The sequence below is a fragment of the Rhinolophus sinicus genome, chromosome 1 (assembly GCF_057876585.1).
Source record: "Rhinolophus sinicus isolate RSI-liver-muscle chromosome 1, RSI-T2T, whole genome shotgun sequence".
Lineage (NCBI taxonomy): Eukaryota > Metazoa > Chordata > Mammalia > Chiroptera > Rhinolophidae > Rhinolophus > Rhinolophus sinicus.
Window position 1 is genome coordinate 105,035,990 of NC_142501.1, and position 14,167 is coordinate 105,050,156.

The following is a 14,167-nucleotide window of genomic DNA, read 5'->3' on the forward strand; positions in this document are numbered from 1 at the left end:
GAAAAGACTGTCCTTTCACTAATTAATAGGGTTCACTTGGTTCCTCTGTCAAAGAGCCAGTTGACAATTTACCTATGGCTTAATTTTTATCGTTGATCTGCTTGTCTATAAAAACCAGTACCACACTGCCTTGATTACTGAAGCTGTATGGTTTCTTGAAATTAGGCTGCATAAGTTGTCCAATATTTTTCGTCCTTTCCAAATTGCTTTTGCTTACTCTAGGTTATTTGCAATTAGATATTCATTTTAAAATCACTTGCCAATTTATCGATAGAAGCCTTTTGGGATCATGATTTGGGTATAGTGAATCTACAGGTCAATTTGGGGAAACAGTTTTCTTGAACAATATGAAATCTTCCAATCTGTGAACATGGTTTATTTCTCCGTTTATGTATGTCTTCTTTAATTCTTTTATTCTATTCACTAGAAACCAGTTACTTACTAAGACCAGCACATATTTAAGGAGAGGGAATTTCATTGGAGAAGTGTCAAAAAGTTTGTAGACATGTTTTAAAAACACCACATCTACTCACCTCGTCTTACCAAACAAGCCTTGTATCGAAAGGAAAGTACTTCTACCCAACTCAGTATCATTGATTCCAGCAAGTTTTTGTTGTTGGTGTTGTTGTTTTTTAGTATGTTCTTACTTTGTTCTTATTTTGTAGGAAGAGACATAGGATTGCAACATAACACTATTGAATAAGGCATTTTTTGGTTGAAAGAATTGTAGACATTATCTCACTAAATTTTACACTGGGAGAGGTGACTTGTCCTTAACCTGGGAATCATTTCTTCTTGGAACACAATTCAAATGACCATAAAACATTTGTAGTTCAGTAAAAGGCTGATGACATGAGAATTTATTTTTGTAAGATGTGTTTCTTGCAGTCTTATTTGGGAAGGCATTAATTGACTGAGACCTAAATAACACAACATGATATTCCTAAAACTTCTTTCAAAATTATGAGGTGTTTAGTGGGGGAGTTAAGAGACTTTTAAGAGGTGACTGCTAGTCATTTTATGGAGGAAAGACATGAAGCAGTCATAGAAGAAATAGTATAAAATCAAGTGCAGATGTCGTGTGGCAAAGTCGATGATAGTAAAGAATGTATTTTTTTTAATTAAAGTTTATTAGGGTGACAATTGTTCGTAAAATTACGTAGATTTCAGGTGTACAATTCTGTACCACATCATCTATATATCACATTGTGTGTTCACCACCCAGAGTCAGTTCTCCTTCCATCACCATATATTTGATCCCCTTTACCCTCATCTACTACCTCCCTCACCCCTTACCCTCTGGTAACCACTAAACTGTTGTCTGTGTCTGTGAGTTTTGTTTCTTTGTTTGTTTGTCTTGTTCCTTTGTTGCTTTCAGTTTTACATCCCACATGTGTGTAAAGTCATATGGGTCTCGACTTTCTCTGTCTGACTTATTTCTCTTAACATGATATTCTCAAAATCCATCCATAGTGTCATAAATGGCAGTATTTCATTTTTCCTCATGGCAGAGTAGTAATCCATTATGTATATAGACCGCATCTTCTTTACCCAATCATCTATCGAAGGACACTTTGATTTTTTCCATGTCTTGGCCATTGTAAATAAAGCTGCAACGAACATCGGAGTACATATATCTTTACGGACAAATGTTTTCAGATTTTCTGGGTAGATACCCAGGAGAGGGATTGCTGGGTCATATGGCAATTCTATTCGTAATTTGTTGAGGAACCTCCACACTGCCTTCCATAGCGGCTGCACCAGTCTGCATTCCCACCAACAGTGTATAAGGGTTCCTTTTTCTCCACAGCCTCTCTAACACTTGTTATTATTTGTCTTGTTGATGATCGCCATTCTGACTGGTGTGAGGTGATATCTCATTGTGGTATTTATTTGCATTTCTCTGATGATTAGTGATGTTGAGCATTTTTTCATATGTCTATTTGCCATGTATGTCCTATTTGGAGAAATGTCTATTCAGGGCTTCTGCCCATTTTTTAATTGGATTGTTTGTGGTTTGTTGTTGTTGTTGTTGAGTTGTATGAGTTCCTTACATATTTTGCATATTAGCCCCTTATCCGAGGCGTTGTTTGCAAAAATCTCCTCCCTTTCGGTTAGCTGCCTCTTTATTTTGTGGATGGTTTCTTTTGCTGTGCAGAAGCTTTTTAGTTTGATAGAGTCCCATTCATTTATTTTAGCTTTTACTTCCCTTGCCTTTGAGGTCAAATGCATAAAATGTTCTTTGAACCTCTGGTCCTTAAGTTTAGTACTTAAGTAAGTTATGTTTTCTTCTATGCATTGTATTGTTTCACGTCTTATGTTTAGGTCTTTGATGCATTTTGAGTTAATTTTGGTACACGGTGACAGATAGCAGTCCAGTTTCATCCTTTTTCGTGAGGCTTTCCAATTCTCCCAGCACCATTTGCTGAAGAGGCTGTCTTTTCTCCATTGTATGTTTTGGATTTCTTTATCAAAAATAATCTATCCATATTTATGTGGGTTTATTTCTGGGTTCTCCATTCTATTCCACTGGTCTGTGTTTCTGCTTTTCTGCCAGTATCACACTGTTTTGATTATTGTTGCCCTGTAGTACAAGCTGAAGTCAGGGAATGTGATATCTCCAGCATTGTTCTTTTTCCTTAGAATTGCTGTGGCTATTTGGGGTCTTTTGTGGTTCTATGTAAATCTGATGATTTTTTGTTCTATTTCTTTAAAAAATGCCATTGGGATTTCGATGGGGATTGCATTAAATCTCTATATTGTTTTGGGTAATATGGCCATTTTAACTAGGTTGATTCTTCCAATCCACAAACACGGAATGTCTTTCCATTTCTTTTTGCCTTCTTGAATTTCTTTAAAAAACGTGCTATGGTTTTCAGTACATAAGTCTTTCACATCCTTGAGAAAGTTTATTCCTAGGTATTTTATTCTTCTGGTTGCAATTACAAAAAAAAAATTATTTCCTTTATTTGTTTAACTTTTGTTTTCTGAGATTGCATTGTTAGTATATAGGAATGCAATGGACTTTTGTACTTTGATTTTGTAGCCAGCAACTTTACTGTATTCGTTTGTTTCTAATAGCTTTTAGGGGGAGTCTTAAGGGTTTTCCATATATAGCAATATGTCTTCTGCAAAAAGTGACAATTAAACTTCTTGATTGCCAATTTGGATGCTTTTTATTTCTTTCTCTTGCCTGATTGCTCTGGCGAGAATTTCCAATACTATGTTGAAAAGCAGAGGTGATAGGGGACAGCCCTGTCGTGTTCCTGAACATAGAGCAAAGGGCTTTGGTTTTTCACCATTAATTATGATATTAGCTGAGGGTCTGTCATCTATGGTCTTTATTATGTTAAGGTGTTCTCCTTCTATACCCATTTTATTAAGTGTTTTAATCATAAATGGAGATTGTATCTTGTCAAATGCTTTTTCTGCATCTACTGATATAATCATATGATTTTTGTCCTTTATTTTGTATATGGTGTATCACATTAATCGATCTGCATATGTTGAACCATCCTTGTGCCACTGGGATGAACCCCACTTGGTTGTGATGTATTATCTTTTTAATACATTGTTGCATTCGATTTGCTAGAATTTTGTTTAGGATTTCTGCATCTGTATTCATCAGAGATATTGGTCTGTAGTTTTCTTTTTTTGTGTTGTCCTTACCAGGCTTTGGTATCAAGGTCATGTTGGAGTCATGAAATGAGTCAGGGAGTACTGTCTCTTCTTAAATATTTTTGGAAGACCTTGAGTAGACAGGTATTAAATCCTCTTTGAATATCTGGTAGAATTCACTAGCGAAGCCATCTGGTCCCAGACTTTTGCTGTTTGGAAGATTTCAGATGACCGGTTCAATTTCCTTATGTTGATCATTCTATTCAAATTTTCTAGTTCTTCATGATTCAGCCTAGGAAGGCTTTATGTTTCCAAGAACATGTCCATTTCTTCTAGGTTATTGAATTTCGTAGCATATAGCCCTTCATACTATTCTTGGACGATCCTTTGTATTTCTGTGGCACCCGTGGTAACTTCCCTCTTTCTTTTCTGATTTTATTCATTTCTTTTCTCTTTTTATCTTAGTGAGTCTACCCAAGGGTTTGTCAATTTTATTTATCTTTTCACAGAAGCAGCTCTTTGTTGTATTAATTTTTTCTATTGTCTTTTTGTTCTCTATTTCATTTAGTTCTGCTCTGATTTTTATTATTTCCTTCCTTCTGCTGACTTTGGGTTTCATTTGTTCTTCTTTTCTAGCTCTTTAAGGTGTAACACGAGGTTATTTATCTGGGTTTTTCTTGAGATAGGCCTGTAATGATATAAATTTCCTCTTAAAACTGCTTTCGCTGCATCCTAAAAATTTTGGTAGGATATATTTTCATAGTCGTTGTTTCTATGTATCCTTTTTTTTTTTTTTTTTTTTTTTTAAGATTTTATTGGGGAAGGGAACAGGACATTTTATTGGGAAACACTGTGTACTTCCAGGACTTTTTTCCAAGTCAAGTTGTTGTCCTTTCAGTCTTAGTTGTGGAGGGCGCAGGTCAGCTCCAGGTCCAGTTGCCGTTGCTAGTTGCAGGTGACACAGCCCACCATCCCTTGCAGAGGTTGAAACCAGCAACCTTGTGGTTGAGAGGATTTTCTGCAACCAGTTGAGCCATCCCGGAACTCAGTGGCAGCTAAGCTCAAGGTGCCGTGTTGAATTTTACTTGCAGGTGGTGCTGCCCACCATCCCTTGCGGGAGTCGAGGTATCGAACTGGCAACCTTGTGGTAGAGAGCCCGCGCTCCAACCAACTGAGCCATTCAGGATGCAACTCAGCTCACGTTGTCATGTTCAATCTTAGTTGCAGGGGGCGGAGCCCACCATCCCTTGCGGGACTTGAGGAATTTAACTGGCAACCTTGTGGTTGAGAGCCCACTGGCCCATGTGGGAATCGAACTAGCAGCCTTTGGAGTTAGGAGCATGGAGCTCTAAGCGCATGAGACACTGGGCCGACCCTCTATGTATCTTTTGATCCCTCCTCTTATTTCTTCTTTGACCCAGTAGTTCTTTAAAAGTGTGTTGTTTAATCTCCACATATTTGTGTTTTTTTCTGCTTTCTTTTTGCATTTGATATCCAATTCCAAAGCCTTGTGATCAGAGAATATGCTTGGGATAATTTTAATCTTCTTAAATTTGCTGAGGCTACTTTTACATTCAATACATGGTCTATCCTTGAGAATGTTTCATGTATACTACAAAAGGATGTATAGTTTGATGTTCTAGGATGAAGTGCTCTATAATTGTCAATTATGTCCATGTCATCTAGTGTAACATTTAGGCTGCTCTTTCGTTATTTATTTTCTGTTTCGATGATCTATCCAAAGCTGTCAATGATGTATTTAGGTCCACTACTATAATTGTGTTTTGCTCAATTTCTCCCGTCAGTTCTGTTACTAATTGCTTGGTATATTTCGGTGCTCCCTGATTGGGGGCATAAATATTGATGACTGTTATGTCTTCTTGTTGTATAGTTCCTTTAATCATTATGAAATGTCTATCTTTGTCTCTTGTTATCTTTTTCACTTTGAAGTCTGTTTCATCTGATATCAGTATGGCTCCACCTGCATCTCTCTGGATATCATTTCCTTGGGACGCCAACTTCCACCCTTTCGTTTTGAGTCTATGTTTGTCCTTGTAGCTGAGATGTGTCTCTCGGAGGCAGCATATGGTGAGTTTAATTTTTTTGATTCAATCTGCACTCTGCACTTTTTCATTAGTGAGTTCAGTCTATTTACATTTAGGGTGATTATTGATATATGAGAATATCCTGTCATTCTATCTCTGGTTTCTTGGTGGGATGGTGTCTCCATTGTTTCTTTGCCTTTTTGTTGCTGTCTGTTATTGCAGTGTGGTGGTATTCTATGACATTCCCTTCTATTTCTCCTTTTTTGATGTTATATATTTCAGTTCTGGATATTTTTTTTTTTGAGTGGTTACTATTCAGTTTATTTAAAAGAAAGTTTCATATTTAGTGTTCCATTTTCTTCAGCATGCTTACTTTCTCCATTCCCTTGTGTCAGTTCAGACCTTTACTCTCTCCCCTTTTATGTTTTTGTTGTCACAAATTTTCCCTATTTCAGCTGTGAGTTGATTTCTGCACTGCAGTAGCAAGTTATCTTTTTCCTCTTTTTTTAAGTGTTTGTGGTTGTCTTTTTCCTTCTTTACACTGTGTATTGTGTTTAAGGATATAGTGTTCTATTTGGTGTAGGGGTTGCCATTTTTTGCTTCTGTCTGTTCGTAATACTACTCATGGTTTTGTATTCTTTTGCTTTTTTCTTTCAGGTTGAACAGCCTCCTTCAGTATTTCTTTTTGTTGTTTTTGCTTGTTTGTTTTTATTGGGGAATATTGGGGGAACGCGTTTTTTTCCAGGACCCATCAGCTCCATGTCAAGTCATTGTTTTTCAATATAGTGTGGGGGGTGCAGCTCAGCTCCAAGTCAAGTCGTTGTTTTCAATCTAGTTGTGGAGGACGCAGCTCACTGATCCATGTGGGACTCTAACCGGTGACCTTGGTGTTATGAGCACCGCGCTCTAACCACTGAGCCAACTGGTGGCCCACTCCGTCAGTATTTCTTGTAGTGCCAGTTGTGTGTTAGAAAATTCCCTCCGCTTCTGTATGTGTGGAAAGTTCTTTATTCCTCCTTCAGATGTGAAGGATATCTTTGCTGCATATATTATTCTTGGCTCACAATTTTTCTCTTTCCATAGTTTAAATATTTGAGTCCACTCCCTTTCGGCTTGTAGAGTTTCTGCTGAAAAATCTGATGATATCCTAATGGGCTTTCCATTGTAGGTTACCGTCTTATTTCCCTGGCTGCCCCAAGGATTGTTTCTCTGTCATTAATATTTGACAGCTTCAATACAGTGTGCTTTGGAGAAGCCCTGTTGGGATTGAAGTAATTAGGTGTTCTATTTGCTTCTTGTATTCGCGGATCCAGTTCTTTCCACAAGTTTGTGAAGTTCTCGTCAACTATTTGTTTGAATATACACTCTGCTCCCTTCTCCCTTTCATCTCCTTCTCCTTCTGGTATGCCCATTATTCTTATATTGCTCTTTCTGATGGAGTCAGAAAGTTCTTGTAGTGTTCTTTCATTTTTTTTAACTCTCAAGTCTCCCTCTTCTTCCATCTGTGTCATTTCCAGATTTTTATCTTTGATGTCACTGATTCTTTCCTCCATCTGGTCAACTCTACTACCTAAGCTGACTATTTCATTCTTTTTTTCTTTTTTAATTGAGTTCTTAATCTCCAGCAATTCTATTTGGTTCTTTTTTAAAATTTCAATCTCTTTGGTGAAATGTTCAGTTTGTTCTTTGATTGTGTTTCTGGGTTCATTAAACTACCTGGCTGTATTTTCTTGCATCTTGTTGAGTTTTTTAAGAATTGCAATCTTGAATTCTCTGTCATTTAAGTCACATATTTCCCTGTCCTTAAGTTCATTTTCTGAAAACCTTTCATTTTCTTTCTGAGCTCCCTTGTTACCTTAGTTATTCATGACAATTAATGAATTATTATTTCTCTTCCTAGGCATCTACAGGAGTGGTTTCTGCAATAGGTTGATAGGAAGAGGTCTTTCTTTTGCTTTTCAGTAGGTGTTGGTAAAATGTTTTATTTTTACCTCTGACTGCAGCCTTTTATTCTCTGTCATGCTGTAATGTTATATTTTCTCAGCACTGTTCTGTCTTCTCATGTGATGGGGGGGTTCTCTAGAAGGCGGGCTTCTCCTCTATTGCCATCAAATGTCATCTGTACTGCAGTAGAGTCTTAGGATGTGAAGCCTTGAATTACTCAGAATCAACAACAAAGATAAAACCATCAGTAGTCTCAAAAATACATTCTTCAGATTACATCATAAAAATGGCAGCGTGAGGTGAGTCTCTTGAAATCTCACCTGGAATTTACAAAAAAATTGAACAACTATAATTCCACAAAGTTGTCCCTGCACAGAAGACAGGTAAGACCAGAGACGTGCAACTGAAATCGTCCAAAGGTGAGCAAATTGGACGAGCGGGGAAGGAGAGCAGTGGGAAGTGCAGAGACGCCTGGGTCACCTGTGTCACAAGGCACCACTTCTATGGGGGGATGTGGAGAGCTTCTGAAGTTCCAGAGCTCTTCCTGCACCAGTTTCACAGCCTGTGTATTTCCGCGGCTCTCTTTACTCTTGCAGAGTTCCACCCAGATAGGTGAGAACAGGGGCGAGGTGGGCTGTGACAGGTGGCTCTGAGCAAGGGCGGCGACCACCAGCACAGCCAGTCCTGCACCCAAGGCTACCTCCTCTGTGCTGGAACTAGTTGGGCTCTGAGTCTGTGGAAGGCAGTGTGGAGTTTCCTCAAAAAATTACGAATAGAATTGCCATATGAATCAGCAATTCCTCTCCTGGGTATCTACCCAAAAAATCTGAAAACATTTATAGATAAAGACACGTGTGCCCCAATGTTCATTGCAGCTTTGTTTACGGTGGCCAAGACATGGAAACAACCAAAATGTCCTTCTATAGATGAATGGATAACGAAGTTGTGGTATATATACACAATGGAATAGTATTCGACGGTAAGAAAAGATGATATAGGAACATTTGTGACAACATGGATGGATCTTGAGAGTGTAATGCTGAGCGAAATAAGTCAGACAGAAAAAGCAGAGAACTATGTGATGTCACTGATATGTGGTATATAAACCAAAAACAACAAAAGAACAAGACAAACAAATGAGAAACAGAAACTCATAGACACAGACAACAGTTTAGTGGTTACCAGAGGGTAAGGGGGGTGGGTGTGGGAGATGAGGGTAAGGGGGATCAAATATATGGTGATGGAAGGAGAACTGACTCTGGGTGATGAACGCACAATGGGATTTACAGATGACATAATACAGAATTGTACACGTGAAATTTAGGTTATTTTACTAGCAATTGTCACCACAATAAATTTAAAAAAAAAAAAAAAAAAGAAAAGAAAGCAACATACATACAGAGAACATTTTGTTGCTTGCCAGCTGGAAGGGGGTTCGTGAAGTGGGTTAAAAGGGGAGAGATTAAAAAGTACAAATTGGTAGTTCCTAAATAGTCATGGGGATGTAATGTAAAGCATAGGGAATATAGTTAATACTGTCACAATAACTATGTCTAGTGCCAAGTGGGTGCTGCACGAGTCAGGGGGATCACTTTCTTAAATTACGTAAATTCTATCCACTGTGCTGTACACATGAAATTAATGTAAAATAATATTAAATGTCAAAAAAGCGAAAAATTTGTAAGCATACCCAAAACTGATTAAGCTTATACCAAAATAATGAGGGACTATAGATTCCTAGGGGAAGAAATTAGGATCACGACAGAATTATCAGCCACCATAAGCTCTACCGTGTAAATCAAAAGTTTAATTACGACAGGTTTCAACGAATTCGATCAATAGCCCTCTTTCTCTAGAAGACTCTCATCTCAGGATTCCCCCCAGGTGAGATATTACCGGGGTTAAGATATTTGATTCACACAATGTTGAGAGGAAGCATCTGGACTGAGAAGAAAGGGTAGTTCCAGCTGACAAGCCTTCCAACAAGATAAGGGGTGTAGTTGTGAAAGGAATTTCAGAACACTTCCATAGGTCAGGTCAGGTCAGGTCAGGTCCGAAGCAATAGGAAGTTATTCAAAAGAGCAAACAAACATGGAAAGGCGAATAGCGGACAATGTGAAGCTTATGAAAAACTTATGCATTCTGAGAGAAAAGCAGGACAAAGTATGCTGGTCAGCATCCTAAGGGTGAGGAGCTGCCAAGATCTGAAAATAACGCTACGCTCACAGTAACAGTGGTAAGAATCCCCGTAAAATGTACAAGATGAACCGATCCATAGCAAGTCATGGTTTATGAGTGTGTGGTTGAGGGCGCTGTCTATGAGGGACTCGAGGGGAAAAAGGAACGTACAGAAGACCTCAGTAAGGGGGTGAGGGCTGCCACTGTAGATGAGGGAATGTGGTTTGAAGCACTGGGATGTAGGGAGCTGAGAGCATTTAAAAAGAGGAATAGAAAAGGGTCAAGGACTGACTATCAGGGCTGCTGTTTAGAAAAGAGTTGGGCTGAGAAGACCACAGAAAGGGTGTGGGCATCCTCATCAGTTGCTGCGAAGAAGTAAAGCAGGATAAGGACTAAAGAAAGAGATGACCCTGAAAACTGTTTTAGCGCAGTTATAAGGGCAGAAAGTCAGATTCTTCTGTAAAAGAAGAGAATAAGTGGCGAAAATATGGACCTGGGGATGAGGCCACACATTAAAGAGGGTTAGAGTCCAAGGAGAAAAACAGGATGACAGAAAAAGTCACAGGAATCAAGAAACAGTTTTGTTTTCATATAACATAGAGGAGATGAACTTGAGTTAAAGAGAAAAATATTTACTAGAAACGGAGAAATTGAAACCTATGGAAGAACGCTTACAGAGAATGAGAGTCTTCATCTGATGCTCATGTCAGATGATCACAATAATGTAAGGTGGACTGCAGGGAAGTTTCAGTGATTATCGTAGAAAAATGTGATTCCATAAACCCTGGAAAATCTTGAGCTGTAGATGAAAATGTCTCTGGAGGCATTTCTACAAACCGAAATGTAAATAAGCCACTATTTAAATCAGGTTTAACACTTAGTATTTTTACATGTGAAAACCTCTGTTTTTAAGAAAGTTTGGCAATTTAAATTCCAGGAAACCAATGATGACACTGTAAAATCAATTTGAGCTGTTTTAAGAAAAGTCATTGTTTTTGAAATCTGTCCTTACTGGCATCAGGTTTATAAACTACATTTTATACACCTGTCTACACATATTACTAATGAACTCATGAGGAATAATATTTTAGAGAAAGAAAAGTGAATCTCTAGATTTTCAAAACTAACTTTCTTTAAAAATGTTTTTCAAAGTCTCAGGATGGAAAGAAACAATTAGAGTACTATAAGAAGTTAACAGAATCTCTGCAATATGATTTGAATCAACAAAAGAAGACAAATGATGGATTAGAGAAAGAGGTTACCAGGTAAGGTTTTGATATTTCAGATCATGTCAACCATTAATTACTATTTAACTGTAACTCTTCCTTGATGAAAACCTAAGTACAAATGTATTTCATATCTGTAATTTTCATAGTTAAACACATTATCCTACTTAAAAATTTACTTCAGAAACTCACAGCACAATCAAACTTGTGTGAATGCCAAAATGTTATACCTGCTCTTTAATGATTCCTGTAACTGTAATGACAGTGTCTTTTGCATATACTGTCAACTGCGCTCTTCCTGGTCTCCCTTGAATCTTTATTTCTGCAAGATGTCTTTGCTCTCTTTGGTAATCTTTCCTTCTTTAATAGTGTTCTTCCCTTCGGCATTCTAACAGTTTAATGTCTAAAAACCTATCTGTGGTTTTGTTTAACATCATCAGAAGTGTTATTGATTTGGCTTCTATGTTCTTTCTACTTTTTTCAGTTATAAAACATGTCATACATACCAAACCAGATGTATAACTTAAAGAAGAATGAGATGAGTAATCGTCTCACTCAGATAATAATGGAAGTTTCCCAACATCTGGGAAGCCCGCACGTGGCGTGCCCTTGCTGCAAACTGAATGAAGTTTTTCTCTGATTCTCCTCAGTGTTTTTTTTCCCTCCTGTCACTGTCTTTCTCTGCATTGTTTTGGATTCTTCTCATTTTATTAAATTGTGCTGGCAAAGATCTCTTCTTAAAACAGACTTGAAGAGACTGTTACACATTATCTCTCCAGTGTCCTTTCTTCTAAAGCCCTGCCCCTTTCCTTTCCACTCTGACCAGATTTTTCCTTCCGGTTTCTCTTTCTATTTTGAATGATTTCTTTTCTTCCTGTAGACTGTGGTCAGTAGGCTCCGAATGGTATTTTTCTGTCTTTTCGAAACACCCACATATATTATACTTTCCTTCTTCACCTTTGACACTGATCTCTGCTTTAGCTGATATTTAATAATAGGGTAACGTTTGATACTAACAATCTTAAGCGGATGTTAATAATACTTTAATTATAAGAACCTTTCATCGTTACAATATGATGTCTGTGTCATATGTATCACAATTGTTTTATGTTACTTACCTAAGATACAATTTAATTAGTATGCTCTCAAACTATTATACTGGAATAAATAGGAGAGGTTCATAATTTATAGGTTTGTTTATTTTGTATGATAGACATAATCTCTCTTTAAATAATTATTAAATATTTGTCTTAAAGAATTTGACTTACTCATTTTCTACAATTCTGCAGACTGAAGACACTCTTTCAGAATACAAGGATGCTACATGACAATCAAAATGGAGAGGTTAGTGTCTTTGGAGATTTAGAACCCAATCAATCAGAAATGGATATTCATATTCTGAATAACCTATTCAGAAAAATAGGTTAAAACAGAAGGTAATTTATAATCCGTTTGGAACCCAAAAATCACTTAATTTGGGGAAATATAAACCACTCAATGCTTTTAGCAGTATGATATAGATTTTTCCTTAATTTCATAGACAGAAGCAGTGAAAAAGACCGCTATTTTTCTATATAATTTTTCTTTAAAAGGGCATTCTGTTACCTCTCCTATATCTCAACCCTGGCTAGTTATCTAAAGCCAAGAAGGACACTGTTGCATGACCCCCAAAGCACTGGCTCCAAATCAGCTTCTTTCTTCTTTCTTTCTTTCTTTCTTTCTTTCTTTCTTTCTTTCTTTCTTTCTTTCTTTCTTTCTTTCTTTCTTTCTTTCTTTCTTTCTTTTTTCCTTCCTTCCTTCTTTCCTTCCTTCCTTCCTTCCTTCCTTCCTTCCTTCCTTCCTTCCTTCCTTCCTTCCTTCCTTCCTTCCTTCCCCTTCCTCCCCTCCTTCCTCCCTTCCTTCCTTCTGTTCATTCGTAACAGCTTGATTGAGATATAATGAACATAGCATGCAGTTCACTCATTTAAACTGTCCAGTGCAGTGCTTTTAGTGTGTTCAAAGCTTTATGCAGTCGTCATCACAATCAGTTTTAGAACATTTTCATGACCCTGGAAAGTATCCTTGTACCTGTTAGCTTTCACTGTGTGCCAGTCTGCCCTTCCCACTCTTCCTAGCCCTAGGGAACCACTAGTGTACTCTCTGCTCCATATTGTGGTTTTGATTTATTTTTTTCTGATGACTAATGATCCTGAGCAATCTTCTCACAGGCGTATTATCCATTCATATATCTTCCTTGAAGAATTGATTATTCAGTTCCATGGCCCATTAAAATTGGATAGTCTTTTTCTTGCTGAATTGTAAGAATCTTTGTATAACCTAGATACAAATTAGTTATCACATACAGGATTTTCAAATATTTCTCCCTTTCATTAGCTTGCTTTTTAGTTTTTCAATGTGTCCTTTAAAGCATAGCATTTTTTTATGCATGATTATTACAAGCTTTCAATTTGTAAAACATAATAATAATAATAATAGTTGCAAAACGCATTACAGCAAAGTGCAATAAAAGAAGATATGTCTGTAATTTATACTGCATAAGTTATGTTGCTTATTATATCTTTTTATAATCCAGAAGTTGTGTCTATTTTTTCCTTAACTCCCCAATGGAGTGGCTGAAATAAACCACAGTTATTTGGTTCACAAATCCATACTTAAGAAGAGTGTGGCCAGGGCCGTCTGTCTCTGTTCCCCTCAGCTTCAACTGGGGCAGCTCCGTGGCTGGTGGCTGGAATCATTTGAAAGTCTGTTCAGCAATGTGTCCGGTTGTTGGTGCCTACTGTTGGTCGGCACTCTAGCTGGGGCAGACAGCAGGGACACCCACACCTGAACAGCCGGCTCGCAGTGTGGCCCGAGCCCCCCACAACACGGGGCTGGGTTCCAAGGTTCAGATCCTCAGAGACATAACCAACAGGAGCGGTGTTGCCCTTTGTGAAGGAGTCTTGGAATTCACACGGAATCTCTTTCAACATATTCTGTTCATTAGGAGCAAGGCACTAATGTTGACCCATATTAGACTGTTTTTATGCAATGAATATTTCAAAATTTACGGACACATTTAAAAACCAGCTTGATCTATCCACTGTCCACAATTCTTTATATTCCTCCCACATGGAAAATACACTCATCCCTACACAATACTCCCCACAAGTCTCAAGT

The 14,167-nt window shown here is 37.7% G+C and overlaps 1 protein-coding gene across 3 annotated transcripts in view; it reads right to left on the minus strand.

The window, feature by feature from the left end:
* Nucleotides 1-14,167, minus strand: part of LOC141570044 (ankyrin repeat domain-containing protein 26-like) — a 99,293-nt gene that overhangs the window by 56,792 nt on the left and 28,334 nt on the right. The window contains exon 1 of one of the 3 annotated variants that reach the window (XM_088796202.1): nt 12,280-12,369. The exons of the other annotated variants lie outside the window; for them this stretch is intronic. The gene's annotated coding sequence lies outside the window, so the exon portion shown is untranslated. Of the gene's footprint in view, nt 1-12,279; nt 12,370-14,167 lie in introns of those variants that run through there. 3 annotated transcript variants of the gene reach the window in all.